This window comes from Salvia miltiorrhiza, chromosome 2 (genome assembly GCF_028751815.1).
Source record: "Salvia miltiorrhiza cultivar Shanhuang (shh) chromosome 2, IMPLAD_Smil_shh, whole genome shotgun sequence".
Classification (NCBI taxonomy): domain Eukaryota; kingdom Viridiplantae; phylum Streptophyta; class Magnoliopsida; order Lamiales; family Lamiaceae; genus Salvia; species Salvia miltiorrhiza.
In genome coordinates this window covers 39,163,608-39,186,347 of record NC_080388.1, presented here as the reverse complement: position 1 = coordinate 39,186,347, position 22,740 = coordinate 39,163,608, and positions in this window count along the sequence as shown.

Below are 22,740 nucleotides of genomic sequence, written 5' to 3'. Positions count from 1 at the left end.
TCATCTAGATTAATCCATAATAAAGACAATAAGTCTCATTAATGGATTAATCCATTCTAATTAACACCATAATTCAGATTAACAGTTTAATCAATTAAAACTTGTCTAATTAAAAACTTGAGCCCATTTCATTTTTTTTTTCTCGGCCCAAATCAGTTTTTGTTTTAAAAAAAATACTAGCCCAAAGTTGGGGGCCCAATTAGCAATTAAACTCTTCTCTCTCTCATACCTCACGCCTCTCTCTCATTTCTCCTCACAAACTCACGCACACACACAAAAAAAACGCACACCTCTCTCTCTCTCGTTCAAGATTTGCCGCCTCTGTCTGCGGCCGGCGAAGGATCCGGCGCAACTGCCGTCGTCCTGCTCCTCCCTTCCCTCCAACTCTCTCTTCTCCTTCATCCCTGAAACGCATACACCCGTCTCATCCCTCTCTCGCTCTCGTTCTTGATTCCGGCGTCGCGCCGCCGCGTTGCTCCGCCGGCAGTTGCCAGTGAAGCCGCCGCCGCCTGGAGTTATTGCTTCTTTGCCTGAGGTCGACGGATCTGGCCTTCAGCCGTTCGTCTCGCTCGGAGCTCCCGCCGCCGTTGGCTTGCCCGGAGTCGCCGCCGACTGCAGCTGCTTCACCGGAGTCGCGGCCTGGAGTTGCTGTAGGCTCGTCCAGTGGTCAGTGGCTCGCTGGAGGAGCGCCGCCGCCGGCCGCTGCTGTTGGCAGCAAGAGCCCGGCAGCCGCCTCTCCCGGAGCCGCCGTCGCCGTGAGTCGCAGAGCTCCGACAATCCACCATCCTTTCTCTCTCGTTTTATCACTCACGATAGGTTCGTAAATTTGAATAATTTTCAGAAAACTCAACTGTAAAGACTTGATTTTGAAATGAAAACTTGGTTTTCTGTATTCCTAGTGAGATACAAATTCTAATTCTGATTTCTTGTGAAAGCTTTGATGCGTATACAAATTCTGTAAACTGTAAACAAAATCATATGTGATCTCATTCTTGTTGAATTTCTGGATAATGCTATGTATGAAAAGGAAGAAAGTTGCGAGTAATACCTTCACCGAATCTTGTCAAAAGAAAACTCTGCGTTTAAGAATTTGCTTGTTTTAGAGCTGAAGTGTTTGGATGAATTTATAGATGGGTCTCTGCGACAATGAAATTTATGACTATGGAAAATTTCGTAGGAGTAGGTGAGTGAACGTCGGTTGATTTTGAAAATGTAGGATTTGCTGCGGCTAGATTGAAAATGTAAGATTTGCTGCGGCTAGATTGAAAATGTAAGATTTGCTGAAATCTTCACTTTAGAAAAAACATCTTCTGCAGTAATGGTGAGTTGGAGGGAAAGGTGGAATAGTGTAGGATTTTGATGTGACTATACATCGTGTTCTAATTTTTTCATAGTTCGTCTGTAGTAATTATCCAGTTCTCGCTAATTAAATACTCGTCGTATAAATTAAACCCTCAATCTTGAGATTTAATACGTGAAAGTCGGAATTAATTCGCGACTTAATACCTTAACACATATAACGCGAAATAATAAAATTATTATGCATATGATCTCAAGTTATAATTCTAGCAATTTGATTTAAATAACACGATTTATAAAATCGGTTATAAATCTAAATTTTCTAATAATATTGATTAAATCAATAAACTGGTAAAACAAAGTCTCAAACGTATAGTTAAACCAATAAATTTAATTATTGGTTTCATTCATGACTGAATATTAAATCGCAGCTCTGTATCTCTTATACAGACTTTTGTTGAAATAATATTATCTAGATAAAATTATCTCCATTAATAATTATATATGCACAAGAAATATAGTAATTATGCACATATTTAATTTAATATGTATTTAAAAGAGCGGGGCATCACATAGAGGGAGAAATTTTTAAGAAATTTAACTCGAACTATATTACTCCTCCGCATTACTTGGATTGGGAGTTGATTACTGATTTGAATCTTGAGCGGCAAGTTGGTTTGTATTTGAAGAATCTAGGGATGAAATGGTATGCTAAAAATATTGAATTTTCTGGGTATGATCCTCTATGCTATGAATTTATGACTACTGTGGAAATGGCTGGTGATATGAAATGGATTAAAGTTAGGATGTATGAGCGAGAGTATCTCATTAGTTTGGCTAGAATGAAAGCTGTTTTTGGTTTCAGTATTGGTGGATTATCTGATAAAACTCGGGAATGGAATGTTAATCAAGCGTGGAATCGATTGACTGACTGTGATAATTGGGATAGTTCGGGTATGCCTAGTGGGTACATTAAGGATCCGGCGTTGGCTATTGTTCATAAATTTCTTGCATATAATGTGTCTGGAAAGGAGCAGGCGAATAAGGTGAATGCAGTTGAGGTATTTTTGCTGGAGTGTGCTTTAGATGGCACAAAAGTGTGCATCTCACAGTTTATTTGGGCTGCTATGATTCGGGCGAAGAAGCGCCCTACTGCCCATGCTTCTTTCGCTACTATTATCACTGGTTTGGCACACAAGAATGGAGTTCTTGCTGCGACAGAAGGGCCTCAGCATGGTCAGGATGAGCTGGATGGTGAGTACATTGATTATGATGAGCTCAGAGCAGCTCAATTGATTTCTGACCGATACACGCTGGTTCCTCATGAGAAGAGGAGTTGTGTAGTTAACTACATACACGCCGAGATTGCAGCAGGCCGTCGTCCCCGCATTGATCCTGGTGCCGGTCCATCTGGGACCGCCGGTGATGATGAAGAAGAGGAGAACGAAGAAGAAGCCGAAGAGGCAGAGGAAGAAGACGAGGGGAATGGAGAGCGAGCAGCTGGTGGTTCAATGTCGAGAGACTACCATCAGCAGGTTCAGAATGATCTCACATCATTCCGTGCACACTTTGATTCATCCATGGGAGCATTCCGAGCTCATTTTGACTCATCGATGACATCAATGAGGGATGATATGAATGCTCGCTTTGATGCACAAGACCAGCAGATTGCCGAGCTGCAGCGCCAGTGGGATTCTTGGAGACCACGTTTCTGAGTTTTTATATTAATGTTTGTTTTATGAGTTTGGATAATTTTATCTTTTGAACAATGATTAATGTTTGTTTTCATGAATTATGTTTGCATTTGATTAATGAGTTTCATGTTTTCATTACATTTTAATCATGTTATTATATTTTTATGATCATACAATTTTACATGAATATAACGTATGATGAACTGAAAATAAAAAAATATACTCAAATTCTTAACATAAGCAACCCCAAAAAATATGAATTCCACGGAATTGAGCATAAATTAGGGGGTATTTGTTTGGGATTTGAGTAAAATCCACAGAATTCGACGATTCTGAATTGGAGCTCCAGCGGCAGCGCTGGGTTCCCAGCGAGTTCTGCCTTCCAGCGGCCGCTAGAGCTCCAAAAAAGAATGCTCGAATTCGGTGGATTTTACTCAAATCCCACGCTGGGTTCCCAACGAGTTCTGCCTTCCAGCGGCCGTTGGAGCTCCAATTCAGAATCGTCGAATTCTGTGGATTTTACTCAAATCCCAAACAAATACCCCTAATTCATGCTGAATTCCGTGGAATTCATCAAATCCCCAATTTATACACCCCTAATTATATAATTGATGCTCAATAAAATCAACCAATATCCATTAAAAAAAATCTAAAAATAACGTCAACATCCATAAAAAATTCAACATTGAAAAATAAAACGTTAATTCAACGACATCCATCAAAACACCTCCCTAACTATTATCTTCGGTCTCCGCCTGTGTGTCTTGATCGGTTTCAGTTATGTGTCTATTTTCCCACATAGCATTAGCAATATTTGCTCTCCATGCATTAGCTTCATTCCTCTGAGACAGCTGGCTTTGAGAAAGATAATCCCAAATGTCCGCATCGTTCTCAACATCTGCTGCAACATTTCCTTCTTCAACATCGACTGGAAATTCATCAGAACGACACTCCTTTCGGAGAAAGTTATGCAATCCAGCACAAGCCAAAACTAACTCTGCTTGTGTCTGAAAAGGGAACGGATGAGCTGTTTTGAAAATTGTGAAACGTGATTTGAAGATTTCAAAAATGCGCTCAATCACGTTTCGCAATGATGCGTGTCGAAGATTGAACAACTCATCTGCATTTCTTGGATTACGACCGTCACCACCGAAATCTTTGAGATGATATCGAACGCTACGTAACGGAGCCAAAAACTAACGACGATTAGCAAATCCACAATCTACTAGAAAATATTTACCTTGAGGCACGTGGAGTCCATTTGGTCTAGACAACGAATCACTCAAAATTTTGGAATCATGGGCTGAGCCTTCCCATCCACTAAGCACATAGATGAACTGCAAATCAAAGTTGCAAGCTGCCAAAACATTTTGCGAATTCACCCCATGACGGTTACGATAACAGCTCACGTCTTTACCTATTATCGTGGCCGGGATATGAGTGCCATCTATAGCCCCGATACAATCCTAAAATAATAGGTGAATGTGTTATACAAAAATAAAAAATATTTAATATAATACAAGAGCAGAAATATTATACCTTGAAGTAAGGATAAAATCTGGTACTTTCCCGAATTTTAGCGGGTATTGCGCCAGTCGGCTTAACCATCATGTCCAGTGCTATGGTGTTCAATGCTCTCAATATTTTGTTGAAGTTCTGACTAGTAGCAAAATGCGAACGACCAAACCTTTGACGAACGTTACAATAACGATCGTTGTGCCCTACAATGATGAGGAATGTTGCCAACATTTCTTCAACAGTTGTATATCGTGTATCATCCACATGGGCTTTCTCCCTAATGATCTGGCATAATTTGATGAAGACGTCAGGATACATTCTATACAACTGTCGAAACTGGCTCGGATCTCCATCCATCATTCTTGTAATAAAACGGAATCCTTCCCTAGTCTTTGGTCGTCGCATCAGAGCGTTGTCAGCAGTTGGATGTACCGTCATAATATTTTCCAATAGAGTGATAACTACCTTAGCTGCTTCCATCAGTTGCCTAACAAGATCATAAAGTTCAATCTCCATCTCTGTTTCGATTTCATCCTCAAGTTCTTCATCTATGTCTTCTTCAATTGCAATGTTAATTTTATCTTCATAATTCATGCTGCCATTTAAAACAATGAAACAATAATTGAAATAAGAATAAAAGGGACTCACAAAAAATAGCCTTTTAAAAATACTCATAAAAAACCATTCATTAATCAACAAAATAAAGTATTAAAACATAAAACCAACAAAACAATGTACTCATAAAAAGATGGTGAAACAAAAATAAAAACATAGTTCAAAAAACATGACTAAACTATCCTCTATTTCCTAGTCTTGAATTCTATCCATCTTTTGCGTTGAGGAACAGTCATTTTCATAAATCCATCTTTTTGTGACTTTGTAACAAGCAAGTCAAATGCTGTGTATTGGTCATCTTCACTCAAATCAGGAATTTCTAAGATAGCATCCCAAGTTGTAAAACTTTTTTCCTTTTCTCTTTTCTCCATCATAGTATCTCGTTTCACGAAGAGGCTTTCAACTCGATCCATTGTGCTAGTGACTTTTTTAATTTCTACCATGAGCTCCTGATGCGAACTATTTTCAGTGTGGCCTGAATTTGTCTCAAACTGGCCTTTGCTTCTTTTGGCGGGAGCTCTTCTCTGAGTGGACTCCACAGGCACTTCAGTGGGCTCCAAAGGTGATTTGGAGGCGGATAACGGTGGATCATCTTCACCCAGTACTACAAACGCCTCAGTAGCAGTATCGTAATTCAACTCCTCTATGAGCGGACCTCTACTTTCATCAACTCCTATTCTCCTAGCATCAATAGCACTGCCAACTCCAATTGCATTTCTTCCTACAGCCACACCGTTTCCAACAGCAAGCCTCAAGTCATCATAATTCGAAAAACTCCCAGTGCGTAAGTATGCATCTTTTGGGTGAGCCTAAAAACATAAATAAGAAAATTATTAATTAACTATATTATTTAAATTAAATTGTGTTTAAAAAATAATTGATAACAAATTTACCTCTATATACGCATCCCATACTTCATCTGGGGCCGTGAATTTTTTGGTGTCGTTGTCATAACCAAAACCAGAGTTAAACTTCATGAGGTTTGAATACGCAGTCCAACGGCTCTTAAACCATTTGATACGACTTTGGTAGTGATTATAATTTTTATTGGACCTAAGTTTTTCATTGAGAACATGCAATATCCTTTCCTCTACTGTTGCTTTGCTAAATATACCACTATTATCGCGCCATCCCCTAATTGCAGAATCAACCAGAATTCGTAACAAGGCATCACTTTGTTCCTGTGTCCATGCTTCATACACTGCCCTTTTTTTGGAATCTTGTGGTTGAGAGTCTCCCATAATAATATTACTAGACACCGAACAGTACTATATGAATGAATAAAAATAAAAAATAAAAAACATCAACAAAAAACTAAAATCATCTCACATGCAATAGAAACACAACATACAGTTGCTAACAATTTATAAAGTTACAAGATTCATGCTATAGAAAAATTGCATAATTAAAATACTATGAAGATATAAAATTTATGAAAAAATACCTGGCTAAAAGCTAATATAGAACCCTGAACTGAACTTGTCTTCTTTTTTTGAGGGGTGGTAGGCGTCTGGCGAATGTGTGAGGAGAACCCTGAACCTGGGTATTTAAAATCGTTGCTGGGCTGGGCTGCCTGGGCCCAGCGATCCGCTGCAACCCAGCGGCCGCTGGGAACCCAGCGCACGCTCAAACCCAGCGAGCGCTGGACATTCTCAACGGGTGCTGAGTTCCGGCGCTCGCTGGCTTCTTGGCCGCGGGCGCTGGAACTCAGCGCTCGCTCAAAAATCCATGGATTTCAATTCTCGTGGTTCTTGGCCGGATTTCGTCGTGTGTATTTTTTTGATGAAATCCATGAAAGTCATTCCGGATTTGAAGTCAATGGAATAACGAATACACCTAGATTTGTATGGATTTTAAAAAGTCTGAAACGAATACACCCATATTTATATGGAGTTTTAAAAGTCTTGAACGAATACACCCAGATTTCTGCAGACTTTTAAAAGTCTGGAACGAATACACCCAGACTTTTAAAATCCATAAAAATCTATTAAACTCCACAACTAATACACCCCCTTAGTCTCATCCCCATTAACTATAGCTAAATCATTCCCCACAATAAATTCCTGTTTTACACCTAAAAGCTAAAAAATCCCATCAACACACAAAAAAATTACTCTCTCCGTCCCATTAAAAATAGCCTGTATTTTAGTTTGAGCTATTCCACTATAAATGGCCTATTTTCACAAATAACAAAATTTAACACTTAAAAAAAGTGTGGACCCTATTATTTTTAATATATTTACATTTTTTCTTTAATTTTTGTATCGAAAAATTTTGAGCTACTTATAGTGAAACGGATGGAGTAGAATATTATAAGAATAGAAAGAAATTTGGGCGAAACCCATAATATCTTTGCCGAAAGAGAGAGTAGTCGGCAATTGAGAGAGATAGAGTGTATTGGATTTGGAGGTCTCCCCATTTACAATGGACAAAAAGTCATGTATCGATGGATGCATTGTGTGAATAGATTAAAAGTAATAATTTTGATAATTATTCTTTTAGACTATTTTTTTAATTAAATATATTTTTATTCTTTTACACTATAAAATATTAAAATTACAACCATCCTTAAAAAAAAAGAAAAAAAAGGGAATTTTGGATCCGTGTGCATGTACATCCCTTTCTTTACAATTGTCCAAAAATGTAATATTCACAAAATGTTCATATTTTCCCTCTTTTGTGAACATATAATTGAGAATTAATCGACTTTAATTACAAGTGAAAAATATTCCTTACAGCATCCATAACGTGACTTGCTGAGCCGGCTCAAGCTGCAATCCAGCGAGTCCGCTGCCGTACCTAGAGGCTCGAGAGGGAGCTCGTTCATGCGAGTCAGTCCCAAATGATTTACATAAGGCCCGTGTAGTACATGCGTCTATTAAAAATAATTCTATTTTTTAATTTTCAATGGCTATTTTCAGTCATTTTTTTTCAAACTAGACGTTTCAAACGGCTCTTTTATTTTTTTTATTCCAAAATAATTTTACAAATACCCCATATTTCTTTTATTTTTCCACACCAAATTCAACTCCCACTCCACATTTCTTGCAAAAAATGTCTTCTTTCAACGCTTCTTCCAATTATCTTGTTGATGAGGTTCCGGTATTTCAACCTGCCCTTAACCTCAGGCGGTATGCTTGGTGGTGTGAGTAAGTTTTTGGAGTCGGCGAGTCATGTATTTTTGGATAGCCCGCCGAAAAAAGAGTGAAGAAGAAATCATATATTCATTACGATCGTGAGGCTCGTGCTCACCGACTTTATCGAGATTATTCACCCCTACCCGATATTTGGCGAAGTATATTTCCAACGAAGTTTTCATATGCGAAGGTCCTTGTTCTTGTGCATAGTCAATGCGTTGGAGTTGGATCCTTACTTCCAACAGAACGAAGACGAGATTGGAAAAGTCAGCTTCACACTGTTACAGAATTGTAAAGTTGCGGTAACTCGCGAATGGAGGTGCTAAAGATCAATACGACGAGTATCTGCGAATTGTTGAGTTGATGTCACTGTTGTGCTTGAGTAAATTCTTTTAAGAAATTGTTTGCATCTTCGGCGCAGAATATCTGAGGGGGCCGACTACCGCCGACTGTCGAAGGTTGCTTGCTATGCACGAGAAGAAGCACGACTTCCTAGGAATGCTTGGGAGTATCGATTGCATGCACTGGGCTCAAAAGAAATGTTCAACGGTGTGGCAATGAGCTTACACCCCAGGTGATTACGGCGAGCCGACGATTATCCTCGAAGCAGGTGCATCCCAAGATATGTGGATTTGACATGCATTTTTTGGGTCCCTAGCTCAAACAACATCAATGTGCTTAACCAATCGTCGTTGTTTAGTGATGTTCTAACAGGAAGGGCTCCACCGGTGCAATTCGAGGCCAACGATTCTCACTACATTATGGGCTACTATTTAATTGACGACAACGTTCATGAAGAGCCCTCCATTCGCGACTGACGAGAAGAAGATGAGGTTCTAAGTGATGCAAGAAGCTACAAGGAAGGACATAGAACGAGCTTTTGGCGTTCTTCAAGCTCGTTGGCTATTATCAAAGATCATGCTCGTCTATGAAAGAATGAGCAACTGAGCAATATCATGTTTGCATACATTATTTTACACATCATGATAATCAAGGATGGATGGGATTATGAGACAATAAAAAGACAATGGGAACAATGAGGCGTCGAGTAGCACTCCTCAATCCTGAACTCGGCGTGAAGCTCCGACGAATCCACAACCGTCTCCAAGAAGATTTAATCGAGCACATTTTGGCACGATTTGAACCTACCCAGTCGTAGTTTAATTAATGTAGTTTTTTTTTTAATTATTGTAATATTTTTTAAATTATTGTAATGTTTGAAATTATTTTTTATAAAAAAATTGATCTTAAAATTCAATATTTATTTTAATCTTAAAATATACTCCCTCCATCCACGAAAGAACTTCCTATATGAGGGAGTGGCACGAGTTTTTAAGAAAAACATTGTTGAGTGTATTGAAAGTGGAGAAAATATTGTTGAGTGTATTGTAAATGGTGAAAATGTGTTTTAATTAGTATTGAGATTGATGGAAATGTGAAAAGTAAAGGTAAATGAGATATTTATAAATGGTGGAGTATAGTCCAAAAATAGGTAGGAATTATTTCGTGGACGGAGGTAATATTTATCTTGGAGAAAATAAAAATGAATTTTATATAGCCCGGTTTAAGAGTCCCCACTATGGAAGAGGTGATCTTAAGTGAAGACTGTTTACCTCATTTTTTGTTGATATTTGGGAAACACTTTTGAGCATGTTCTGCGCATATTTGTATTATTGTATACTTGCTCAATGGAGTTGTGCTCATTCTTGTCGGTTTTCAAGGTGTCGAGGTGTTTTTGGCGTTTCGTGAAGTTTTGACTGCATTTTGAAGAAAAATTGCGGCCGCCGCCCACTCACAGTCACCGTCGCCTCGCGCCGCTCGCCCGCTTGTAATTGGTGAAGAGTTGCGAAGGGGGTAGGCGACAGCGCCCACTCACGGCCACCGCCGCCTTCGCGATCTGGCAGTTAAGTTTTTTAGGGTTTAAAACCCATTTTCTAGGGTTTCAGCCCCCATTTCTTGACCCAGCTAGCCCCCAGCTGTTTTTTTACTGTATTTTCTTAGAGTTTTTGTAGGGAGAAACACATTAGAAACTCTCGGATTACGCTATATCGTCGTTTCTTTTAATCAATTGTAAGTTCTATCTATTGATTTACCGAATTCTACAAGCTTTCTTGGTTGTTCTTTTCCTAGATAATTGAACATGTTTTGATAATGATATTTAGTATTGATTTATGCTTTGTTAATCTTATCACCTAGTTAGTATAGTTAGATCGTTGGTTGATTTCTTAGTGTAATTCTCCGTTGAATTTGTGTTGCTTTTCGTTTACATGTTCTTTAGGATTAATGATGGCTAAAGCTTTCCATAGGTTTGGATGCTTTGTTTATTTTCCTCGCCTAGATAATCGTTGCCTATGATTGTTGATTTAATTATTGCTTTCTAGATTGCTAGTTTAGAACCCAGTTTTTTATGCATTCTTATTGCGTTCTTTATCTGCTTCCTATCAATTGCCTAGTTAACTTTATATGCTTTATTTCAATTACGCATTAGTTAATTGGAGAGTGAGTGTCAGACCCAAACTTCTGATTAGAGTGTGTATGTTTATTTCCTGTTTTCTGTGCGTAGCATGATCAGAGCCCTATTTAGCCTTCCTTGAGAGACGACTTGGTTTAGCTTAATACACTAGGACGACCTTGTACGATTGCGAGTCAAGCCCTTAGGTGTTTTGGGTTGAGTCAAATTTTGGCGTCGTTGCCGGGGAAGGCTTTAGGCGTTTGATTGTGTTACATTTATTTTTCGTGTTTATTTTGTTTCTTTCTTTTAACTCGGTTATTTTCTCCCTCCGGTGCATTTGATTTGTTTGTTAGTGTTGTGTATGCAAGGTCGCAGAAGCTTGAAGAGAAAGTTAGCACCTTACTACGACAACATTCACCGACCTCGAGAGGTCTTATCTAGCTTGGAGGAGGAGTTCCGAGTTCAGTTTGAGAGACTTTGTGGAAACGGTGATTCACGAGCAAGATCATGAACGAGAGGAAGAAGACGAACATTCCAATCCCGACCAAGAAGTTATGGCAGAAAGGAATGTGCAATACATGGGGGATTTTGCCCGACCTATCATAGAGACCACGAACTCAGCTATTGTGTTCCCCACTGCAGTCAGGAATTACAACCTAAAGCCCAATGATTCAAGTCTGCTTCCCCTCTTCTATGGGCTGCCGAATGAAGATGTCCTGCAGTTCATCCGAGACTTCTGCACCCAAGTGCAAACCTTCCCACTATTGGACCTCACAGAGGAGCAGCTGAAGCTTAAGTGCCTCCCATATGCACTTGAGGATCGGGCGAGGACGTGGCTGCTATCTCTTCCGCCCAACTCCATAACCACTTGAGGAGAGGCGTGTGAAAAGTTCATGCTGAAGTACTACCTGAATCACAAGACACAGGAGATCAGAGCTCAAATCATGAATTTCATCCAAGGGGCTGACGAACCTTTTCATGAGGCTTTTGGGAGAGATTTCAGAAGCTCCTCCGTCAGTGCCCGCAGCACCAACTGACCCTTATAATGTTGATGTAATTTTTTTATGACGGGCTGGTATAGGCCGCCCAATTCATGGTGGACAGCACTGCAGGAGGCAACATTGCAAGGAAGACAGCAAACCAGCTCAATAAAATTTTCAAGACTTTTAGCTAAGAGCTCCCAGCAAAAGACAGTCCGTAGAAGCAAGGCAGAGGCTAGTGTAGTGGCATCCAATTATGAGCTCCAAAAGCAGATGGCCAACATGATGAGAGAGCTGCAGCAACTGAAGATGAGCAAAGTGGAAACTCATTCTACCCGCCAACCGAATGTTGAGAGTTACGACATTTGTGGTGATTATGGCCATGTAGCCAACGAGTGTCACAGGATGGGCGAGCGTACTTATGAAGGAAGTGTAAAAGTCTTTGTTGCACAAGGGTATTCGAGTAGGCAGCACCAAGATCACATGCAAGGACATGGGCACAGTTCTCAATTTTGTCAAGTCCAATAGCCTATGGGTTATCAGAACCAGCAGCAATTCTACCCATCCCTACAGCAGTTCCCCATGCAACAAGGGAATTTCCAGCAGCCGCAGCAGTTCTACCCACCTCAGCAGCACCAACCTCCAGGCCCCTTATTTGAGGATCAGATGCAAGCTAGCAAACAGGTGATGGAGGCTCAGAGTGCTACCATCAAGCGCCTCGAGACTTCAGTTGGGCAACTAACGGGGGCTTTAAATCAGCTGCAACAACAACCGCCGCCTGGGAAGTTCCCAAATCAGGACCAGCAGCCGCATCAAGCTTATGTTGTAGCGGTAGTAAAGGAAAATGCTCCAATCACCATGGGAAAATGGAGAAGCAAAACCGTGGAAGTTATAAAGGCTATCCAACGTCCCAGTCTGCCTCTACCACCAGTCACTGTTGATCCAACTCAACCACTACCAAAGCAAGAAGATCCCGACAGCTTCATTTTTGGTATTGGTTTGGGTGGACTTGGAGAGGTCTCAGGTATGCTTGATTTGGGTGCGGCAGTCAACTTGACACCACTCGACATTTTTGAGAAGCTGGGCAAGAAGGAAAACGAGCTGAAGTGCACTGATATGATAATATAGCTAGCTGACGGTTCTATAGCAGTCCACGAGGACTTTTGGAGGATGTCGAAGTCACGGTGAGAGAAATTAGAGTGCTAGTGGATTTTGTGGTGCTTGATGCAGGTAAAGGAATTAGAGGAGAGCATGGTTATCTCGTTCTGCTTGGCCGGCCTTTTATGTCTACCACCCACACTCGCATTGACGTAGGATCGGGAACTTTAAGTATGGAGGGTCAGGTAGATCGGTAACATTCTCAGTTTTTGATAAGAAATCCACTACTCCTAATCCTTCATTGATAAATTGCTCTTATGTTAAGATAATTGACGCTGCGGATGAGGATCATATTGTGCAGGAATTTCTTGACAACTTGTAGGAGAAAGATGATATTATACAGGAGAAGGACAATATTGTGCAGGAGTTTCTTGATAACTTGCAAGATGAGGTGGCCATTGAAGAAGAGTCGTTGGACAAGCTGACACATGAAGATGATATAGTGCAAGAATTCCTAGCTAACCTGCAAGAGGAGGCAGTCATTGTAGAAGAATTTCTGGACATGTTGCAACGCAAGGATGATGTAGTGCAAGGGGTGCAACGTATACTGCCTTTAGAGGAGAAGAAAAATAGGAGTTTTCAATCTGGCTCCCGAAGAAGAGTTGTAAGGAAATCATAGGATGCAATGAGCATTGTAGGCTCATTAGGAGGGCCCACAACTGTAATTAAAGATGATGTGTTTACACAGGCACTTAAGCAGCTGACGCTTCAATCGGACTTTGGTTAAGGGGTCCTCTTAGTCGGGCTGGTGACTTAAAAACTAGCGCTGAATGTGAGGCAACCCATGTTTTCTTGTTTTTTCTAGTTTTCATTTTTCTTTGGGTTTGTGTTTTTGTTGCTTCTGTTGTTTAGTGCAGGTTGGTGCGTTGGGGATTGTTTGTTCTGTGGATGAGAAGTAGGCAGGCGTCATGGGATGCTACGGGCTCACCACTTGGATCAGTATTCAGGGAAGTTTTCCTCTTTCACCTATCTTTTTGTGAGCACTGAGGACAGTACCAGATTTTAAGTGTGGAGGGGTGTTTGTTGGTATTTGTGGATCATATGGGTGCCTTTTTATTGTGTTTTTGGGCTTCCTTGTGTGGGACAAATGGTCCCCTTTATCTTGATTGCTGCTTGGGTTCAAGTAATACTGCACACTTTGATGATTTGTTCACAATTAATTTCATGAACTGTGTTGTCTTGGTTGTTATCTTTGTATCTCATGCTATGCATATTCCTCGCTTGATGTAAGTTGTTTAATCTTTTGGATGCAACACCGTTATGAGCTATTCTTAACGTGATTTGTCCGGTAGATGCTAGAGGGAATGTTTTCATTGTGATAGCCTACGATCTTATCCCTTGAGTTTGAATGTTGGTTTGTTGTGAAGTTTTCTATAGCTCTGGGTCTCTGCTCCTCTGACGGTTGTGTTATGAGCATGGGAAACCACGTTAGAACATTTTGGATTATCTCCAAAAGTGTTGATCTCATGAAATTTGGCCCATCTATTGAGAATGAAATAACATCACCTTGAAAAAGAAAGATGTATAAAATAAGAGTTGGTTTGATTGATTATCATCTTCAAGTTATGAGGGATTTGATTATAAAGGTAATCACATTAGGAAATTCACCTCTAGCGGAGAATCGGGTTTGATCGAATTGAATTGTATCATGTGGTTGTTGATTCTTAAAATTTTAACAATAAACATCTTGTGAGGAATGTAAATGGCTAAGAGACTTAGATTGGTTTGAGTTGTGAATAGTGAGGAAGTTTTCTTGTGAACTATCATTTGGTGTGTGACTTTGCTTGAGGCCAAGCAAAGGATCAAGTGTGGGGGGGTTGTTTACCTCATTTTTGTTGATATTTGCGGGTCTTGGGATGCATGTTTGAGCATGTCCTGCTCATATTTGTATTATTGTATACTTGCTCAATGGAGTTGTGCTCGTTTTTGTTGGTTTTCAGGGTGTCGAGGTGTTTTTGGCGTTTCGTGAAGTTTTGACCGCATTTTGAAGAAAAATCGCGGCCGCCGCCCACTCACGGCCACCGCCACCTCGGCGCCGCTCGCCCGCTTGCAATTGGTGAAGAGTTGCGAAAGGGATAGGCGGCAGCGCCCACTCACGGCCACCGCCTCCCGGGCGGCCACCGCCGCCTTCGCGATCTGGCAGTTACGTTTTTTAGAGTTTAAAACCCATTTTCTAGGATTTCAGCCCCCATTTTCTCGACCCAGCCAGGCCCCAACTGCGTTTTTACTGTATTTTCTTAGAGTTTTGATAGGGAGAAACACATTAGAAACTCTCGGATTACGCTAGATCGTCGTTTTCTTTAATCAATTGTAAGTTCTATCTATTGATTTACCGAATTCTACAAACTTTCTTGGTTGTTCTTTTCCTAGATAATTGAACACGTTTTAATAATGATATTTAGTATTGATTTATGCTTTGTTAATCTTATCGCCTAGTTAGTATAGTTAGATTGTTGGTTGATTTGTTAGTGTAATTCTCCGTTGAATTTGTGTTGCTTTTCATTTACATGCTCTTTAGGATTAATGATGGCTAAAGCTTTCCATAGGCTTGGATGCTTGTTTATTTCCCTCCCCTAGATAATCGTTGCCTATGATTGTTGATTTAATTATTGCTTTCTAGATTGCTAGTTTAGAACCCTAGTTTTTTATGCATTTTTATTGCGTTCTTTATCTGCTTCCTATCGATTGTCTAGTTAACTTTATTTGCTTTATTTCAATTACGCATTAGTTAATTGGAGAGTGAGTGTCAGACCCAAACTTCTGATTAGAGTGCGTAGGTTTATTTCCTGTTTTCTGTGCGTAGCATGATCGGAGCCCTGTTTAGCCTTCCTTGAGAGACGACTTGGGTTAGCTTACTACACTAGGACGACCTCGTACGATTGCGAGTCAATCCCTTAAGTGTTTTGGTTTGAGTCAGAGACCACTTCTATAGAGCCCCTAAGAAGTGAGGTGTGCATTGGTGCGGTTCCGCATCGATAGGGAATAACCGAAAACCAAACCGCACGACGAATTCTGGAACCAAACCACACCGATTCAACTCCCAAAATCACGTATAAATCAAACAACACAACCCATCAATTTTTGATCGATTTTACCGAACCGACCGAATTTATTTTACATAGCAAACTCAATGTCAATATAATTTTTTCTACAAAATCAACCAAGTCAGTAGTTCTTGATATGTAGCATTTATGTCATAATTTTTACTTTTCTCATTCAATACAGAGGAAAAAGAATAAAAATTCTCGCATCTTTGAGGTCAATACCGGTTGACTTCAACCTCATTTTGCAATACAATCTTAAAAAATGCAAGAAATTGAAGGGTGAATGGCCAATGATTAAACATATGACTTTGAGATTAAAAACAAAATATTGACTTGGAGTTGTTGTTGTTGTAGGTTGCTAATCAAAAAAATGGAAGAGGGTTATTGGCGATTGTGTAGGCCGAAGAGGGAAGGGCGGGGCGAAGGTGTTGTGGGAGGGGGGCAGAGAAAGAGGGAAAATGGCGGGGGCGAGGGTGCCATGAGACGTGAGGACTCTTTAGAGCCGGAAGATGACTTCATTGCGCTGGTAAGGATGGACGAGTTCCAGGCGGCGGGTCGGCAGAATGAGAGTGACAGTGGGACTGAGGGTAGCAAGTGAGCGTGTACTGTATAGTGTGGGGTTTTAATACTTGTTTTGAATTATACTTGTTAATAATAAAAAGAATAATATATTTATATAATTATAAATATATAATTTATATAAATTTATCGGTGCGATTCGATGTCCGATCGAAACTATTTTGAAGAATCGAAATTGAACCGATACATAATTAGTTCTTGGTTTCGCAAACCAATTGGTAAAACTTCAACCGGACTGCACCAAAACCTATTGGTTCAGTTAATTTTTGCAATGCGATTCGGTTCCTGCACACCCCTACCAAGGAAGCTTTTGGGATGAAGATGCTCTTATGTCTCACAAAATATAGTCTCTCCACTCGAAACGTAGAAAAGTGGTTTAAAAAAGAAAAAAAAAGAAAAAACATACCGCAGTAAAATCGATAAACAATTTTCTTAATATACTCCCTCAGTCCTGCTTATAACGTCCCAATCTTCTTTTTGGGAAGTCTTATTTATAATGTCCCAATCCAAAAAATGAAATAAATTATTTTATCTACTCTTTCTATCTCTATCTTCCTTTACTATTTCTTCATTTATTGTTTCACTGGTCTCTCTATCTCTATTCTCATTTACTTATCTTTATTTACTTTATATGCATTTTCTTAATTTTTGTGCCCTATTTTTTTGGGACGTTATAAGTGGGACGGAAGGAGTACATCGATACTCATTTTACTCGTCCAAAATAAAATTCGTTTAATGTACCTTTAATAAGGATTATAGATAACCATTTCAAGTCAGACTTAAGGAATTATTTTTAAAATATGAAAAGAACATTGCTTATTACATAAAAACATAATATTATCGAGGGTTTCTATTTTTCAGATATATGTAGATATATGGGGTGTTAGCTTGAGAGGTATATTTTCTTAGAGGTATATATTGGTAGTGTAGTATATCCTTTTTTGTTAATCATGTTACATCTTCTATTATTACATTATTCACACACACACACACACACACACACATATATATAAACATTCTCTTTTATCAATTGTGTTACATCTTCAATTATCATATTGTTCATACATGTAGAGTGAAAGTATCATCTTTTACTGATTGTATTGCATCTTCTATTATCATATTGTCCATGAAAACATCTTCTTTTACCAAACTATGTTATGATAGAGTAGTGTGAACTGAGAACTTCCTCAAGTGGCTGGGGAATTTTGTTAAGTATGATTTGAGTGATAAATAAAGATATTTTTTGTTCTCCCTCTAAAAAAACAACATCTTTTACTAGTTGTGTTACATCTTCTATTAGCGTATCTTCCATACATATACATAGAATCTAACTCTATATATTTTCATCTATTAATATTGGTAAATAGATCAATCTAATAATAAGAATATTGATATGTAAATACATAATATTACGAGTGGATTCAAAGATGTACAAATTGAAATAGCGAAAATAAAAACTAGATAATAACATGAAAAGACTTAAAAATTAGTCACACTTACTATATTACCCTTCAGATAAAAATCTTAAAAATTTATCCTACTTAATTTACCTTTACATTCACCAACTCACATCCTTATTCCATAAATTCGTTGCTCCTAGATCACTGTTAGTAGCGGCCGCACCACCGCCACCTTCGATTCTGAGTCGCAGCTGCGCGCGCTGCTTTCGGTTTGAAATTGGAGCCACGGTCGTCCTATTTTATAATTTCACCCCGATTCATAAATCTATCGCCCGTCGTTGCCTAAATTCACACTGCTGCCTTTGCTGACTCCTTTTCGCGTTGTCGCCTCCGATGCTAAGTTGCATATGCACCGCCGCCTCCAATTTTGAGAAGCTATTCTATAATTCACAATTGAATAGCTAGTATTGACTATGAATTTTAGTTTTAAAGCTATAATTCATAACCAAGAGTATTACTGGTTGTGAATTCGAGTTATAAAGATTGAATTCACAAATAGGAATAATTGTGAATTCGAGTGTTAAAATTATAATTCACAATCAAGATTATTCCTAATTGTGAATTTTAGCTTCAAAGCTCGAATTCACAATCAATATATATTGGAGTTGTGAAATCTAGTTTTAAAACTCTAATTCACAATCAAGACAACTAGTTGTATATTCTAGCTTTAAAACTTGAATTCACAACCAAAATTATTCTTAGTTGTGAATTCTAGCTTTGAAATTCGAATTCACGACCAGTAATAGTCTTAATTTTGATTTCTAGCTTGAAAATTGAACTTCACAACCAACACTAGCTATTCATTTATGAATTTCTCATTCGATTGCCATTTCTACGTCGATCTCCTTTACTCCGCCCGCTCCTCTATCGCCGCCATTTCTCATCACCACCACTGCCACCGCACAGCCTAGGGCAACCGAATAGATTCCTTTAGATGAATGTAGATTTCAAACCCTTTCTCCCTACCGTCAAATTCAAATAATTACGAACTTCTCTCCCTCTCGACCCCACACTCAAAAGTCTGAATTAGAATCTCAAAATGCCATCGTAAAGATGGCACCTATAGGCTATAGCCTTTTGTCCTTCCTTAAACATATTTCTTTGCTCGCTATCCAACCCCTGCTCCCGCTCACCCAAATCTTTCCGCCTTAGATCTCCAATCAAAATCTAATCATTCAACCAAAAATCCCTCCTCTTGCTTCGGGCCCCAAAATGCATAGCACTAATAGTGGCCTTTCCTAGCTCTGCCGAAGAGGAAGGTGGAAGCGGTGACAATAGTTTGATCGCGATAATTGAGAGAAATGGAAAAGATAAGAGCATCCGCATTGGTGTTACATGATAGCTTACATGATAGCTTACTTTATGAGGGGGGACCACATGGTGTAAAAAGGCTGTATTGGGGTTACATGATAGTTTAAGTTTTGATTTTTCCATTTTTCATTTAAGTTTAATTTCATAAATTTAAATTACACAATTTACTTCAAATTTAAATTGCATTAATTTTGAAATCCTAAAAATTACATAAAACTTAAAATTCAAAATTCAAATATTCAAATTTTTTTTAAAGCCGCGTGTAAAACACGCGCCTATTTTCAACGGTTGTAAGGGCTACACGATAGTGTAAATGTTTGCTGTATCGGTTACACGAGTAGGCTGCTATCGTGTAACCGTTGCAGATGCTCTAAGAGATTTAGTTTTTCTATGTAAACACTAGGGTGGTATTTCAATCCAGAGGATTTGTTGAGGGGTAATCATATAGTATCACATAAAATTTGATTTTTTCTATTTTTTTTAGGGAAAAGGTGCAGATCCACCATTCTAGTGGTAGCCCCTATAGGGTATAGCTCCTCATACTCACTGTGTGTGCAAATAAGGCTCCGAAGTATTAAAAACAGCTCAATTACACCCTTATGACCAAACGGCGTTAGTCAATATTTTTTATTATTTTTAAATTAAAATATGGGGCCCACCATTTGCATTCACGCGGCGAAATTGCCTACATTTGTTTCAAGATGATGTAACCTTGATCCTAGATTCCTCGAAACACCAAAAACAGCGATGAAATTGCATACATTTGTTTCAAGATGATGCAATTCAACATCCGCCACCTCCTCCTATTGACGGTCGTCGCCTTTCTCCTCTGGTCCGCCGCGCCCGACATCGTGTCCGACCGCTCCGCTGTGGGAGGCTGTGTCCTCCTCTGGAACCTCTCGAACCTCGCTCCCTGCGTCTGGTCCGGAGTCAACCGCTCACCCGACAATTCCTCCGTCGTGGAGCTCCACTTCCCCAGAATGGGGCTTTCCGACGAGCTGCCTCCCAGAAGCTTCTCGAACATGACCAATCCGCAGATGCTCAGCCTCCGCTACAACGCCCTCTCCGGGCCGCTGCCGCTGGACCTTTTCACTTCCCTCACCTCTCTCCGCAATCTCTATTTACAACACAATTTCTTCACTGGCCAAATCCCCGAAACCCTATTTTCTCTCACTTTGCTGGTACGGATGAATTTAGCTGAGAACAATTTCTCCGGCCCGATTTCCCCGGCCTTTAGTAATCTGACCCGTTTAAGCACGCTCTACTTGCAAATCAATCATTTCTCTGGTTTGATCCCCGACTTGAATCTGCCAAGCTTTGTTCGTTCGATGCATCCAACAACAACCTAATCGGTGGGCCCCTGATGAGCCCAAGGTTATGCTCTATTTTCGAGTCTATTTTCGGTCTAGATAGAGTCGTTTCATTTGTGCGTGTGATGAGCCCAAGGTTATGCTCTGTTTTAAAGTCTGTTTTAGGTCTAGATAGAGTCGTGTCCTTTTATTTTATGTTGTTTGGTCGCCTGGGAGGGTGTAGTTCTTTGGCAGGACCCGCTTGTGGGCAAAAGGTGCTTTAGGGGTCAGAATTGCTGTAAGCTGGCATGCATATGGAGGAGAGTAGAGAAGGAAGCAAGAGGGATTCGAAGGTAAAACCATCCCTTATGCCCAAAAGTACCGCACGGAAGCTGGCATGCATATGGAGGAGAGTAGAGAAGGAAGGGAACAGCGCAACAGACGGGAGAAACATGATTGTAGAGTAGGCGCTTGATATGGGCCGAAGGCGGCAGCATCCAAGAAGAGACCGATAAGGCTAAACCTTTGCCTTATCCAAAAGGAAATAAATCTTCTAGATACTAGGTCTGAAAGTGGATAGCATCTCCATGCCCTGCATGGATCCGGCCGCAACAACATGGGTTGAGCCTTTTGTTGCCCTAGTCGCGCCTATTTATACCCGAGGATCAGTCGAAGCCAGGGTGTTGAAAAAATCGGCTGCTACGCATTAAGTTTTACGAGTTTTTGAAGTTCAAGCTTGCCCAGGCTGTGGGCGTAGTTCTTAGTTATTTGCTTATGTTCATAACGGCACTTTTGGCCGTAAGCACTCTTTTACTTCTCTAAATATTTTCAGTTTGTTTTTCATTATGTCTTTTGCTTTTGTTATTTATTTTATGTCTAGCTAATTTTTATATTCTGATTTGGACGAGAAGATCTAAGCATGAACACTTAACTCGGGAGGTCTAATTTGGGCATAACAACTGTATGAGCATATTCCCGATACACTAGGTTTGATTCCAATAAGGTTGTAACAACTTGGTTAATTAATTGATCACTAGTTAACTAGGGAGTTTTGGCCACAAGTAAACTTCGGGCAAAGGCGAGACGGCATCGACCTCCAAAATAGTACAACGAGTGTTGGAGCCGTGACTGCGGTGAAATATCTGCGTAAGAGTCAAGTGGGTCTATCTAGTTCCTAAGGCATTATGGGCAAAGCACAACTAGCGATAGGCCATCGCAAAGAGCGTGGATGTTGTCCGGGGTAGTTGATTTCCATTAGTGATAACTTCTAAGGGATCATAAACTGAAAGGATAGATTGGGCAAGGGGTTTTTGCATGCGTGACGAGTGACAATAGGGGCGCAACAATTCTTATGCCTATAACCACTGGTATGCGAGTATAGTAATTTATCTTTGCACCAATGATCGAGTGCCTAGTTCATGTTTAGTGATTCGAACCCAAGTCAGGATTGTTATATTATTTGATTAAGTTACCTTCGTCATTTCAGTTTAGTTGCAAACCCTGTTCAGCCCATAAGCACGTTGTGGTCAGAACCCGTCAGAATACAAATCATTTTTAGTGATACCCTTGCAGGAGGAGTTACTGCTCAGTTCCCTGTGGATTCGACTCAAGACTTACCGCTAGCTAGTCTAGTTGTGGGCACATGATATTTTATTTGCGTGAAGCTCAAACGACGGCTTCGTCAAATTGGCGCCGTTGCAGGGGAACTGAGAGCGCTAGTAATTTCTTTTGTGATCAAAGTGTGAATTTTGCCTTATTGTATGTTTCTTCGTCGTACCAGGAGTGCAGGTATCAACGATCTTTTGTTCAACGCGGAGATTGAGATACTAGCACGACAAAACAACGGGAACAGACGTAGGGCAGAGCAAGAGGTACGAGAAAGATAGAGACAGTTAGAAGAAGAAAGAGAGATGGCTGAAAACCCAGAAGTAGTAAATGACAATGTCAACCCCAACAGAACTCTTTGGGACATGATGTTTCTGAACAATCTCAACCTCCAACCTTCTGCCATTGTGCTACCAGAGATCACTGGAAATTGGGAGTTTGATTCAAATCTTGCCCAAGTACAGTGATATGCCCGGGGAGGACCCTCAAAGACATCTTCAGGATTTCGAGATGGCATGCGGAACAGTGCGCACTGCAAGCCAAGCCCTTGGTGAATACATCCGACTCCTTTCTTTTCCGTTCTCTTTATTAGAGGGAGC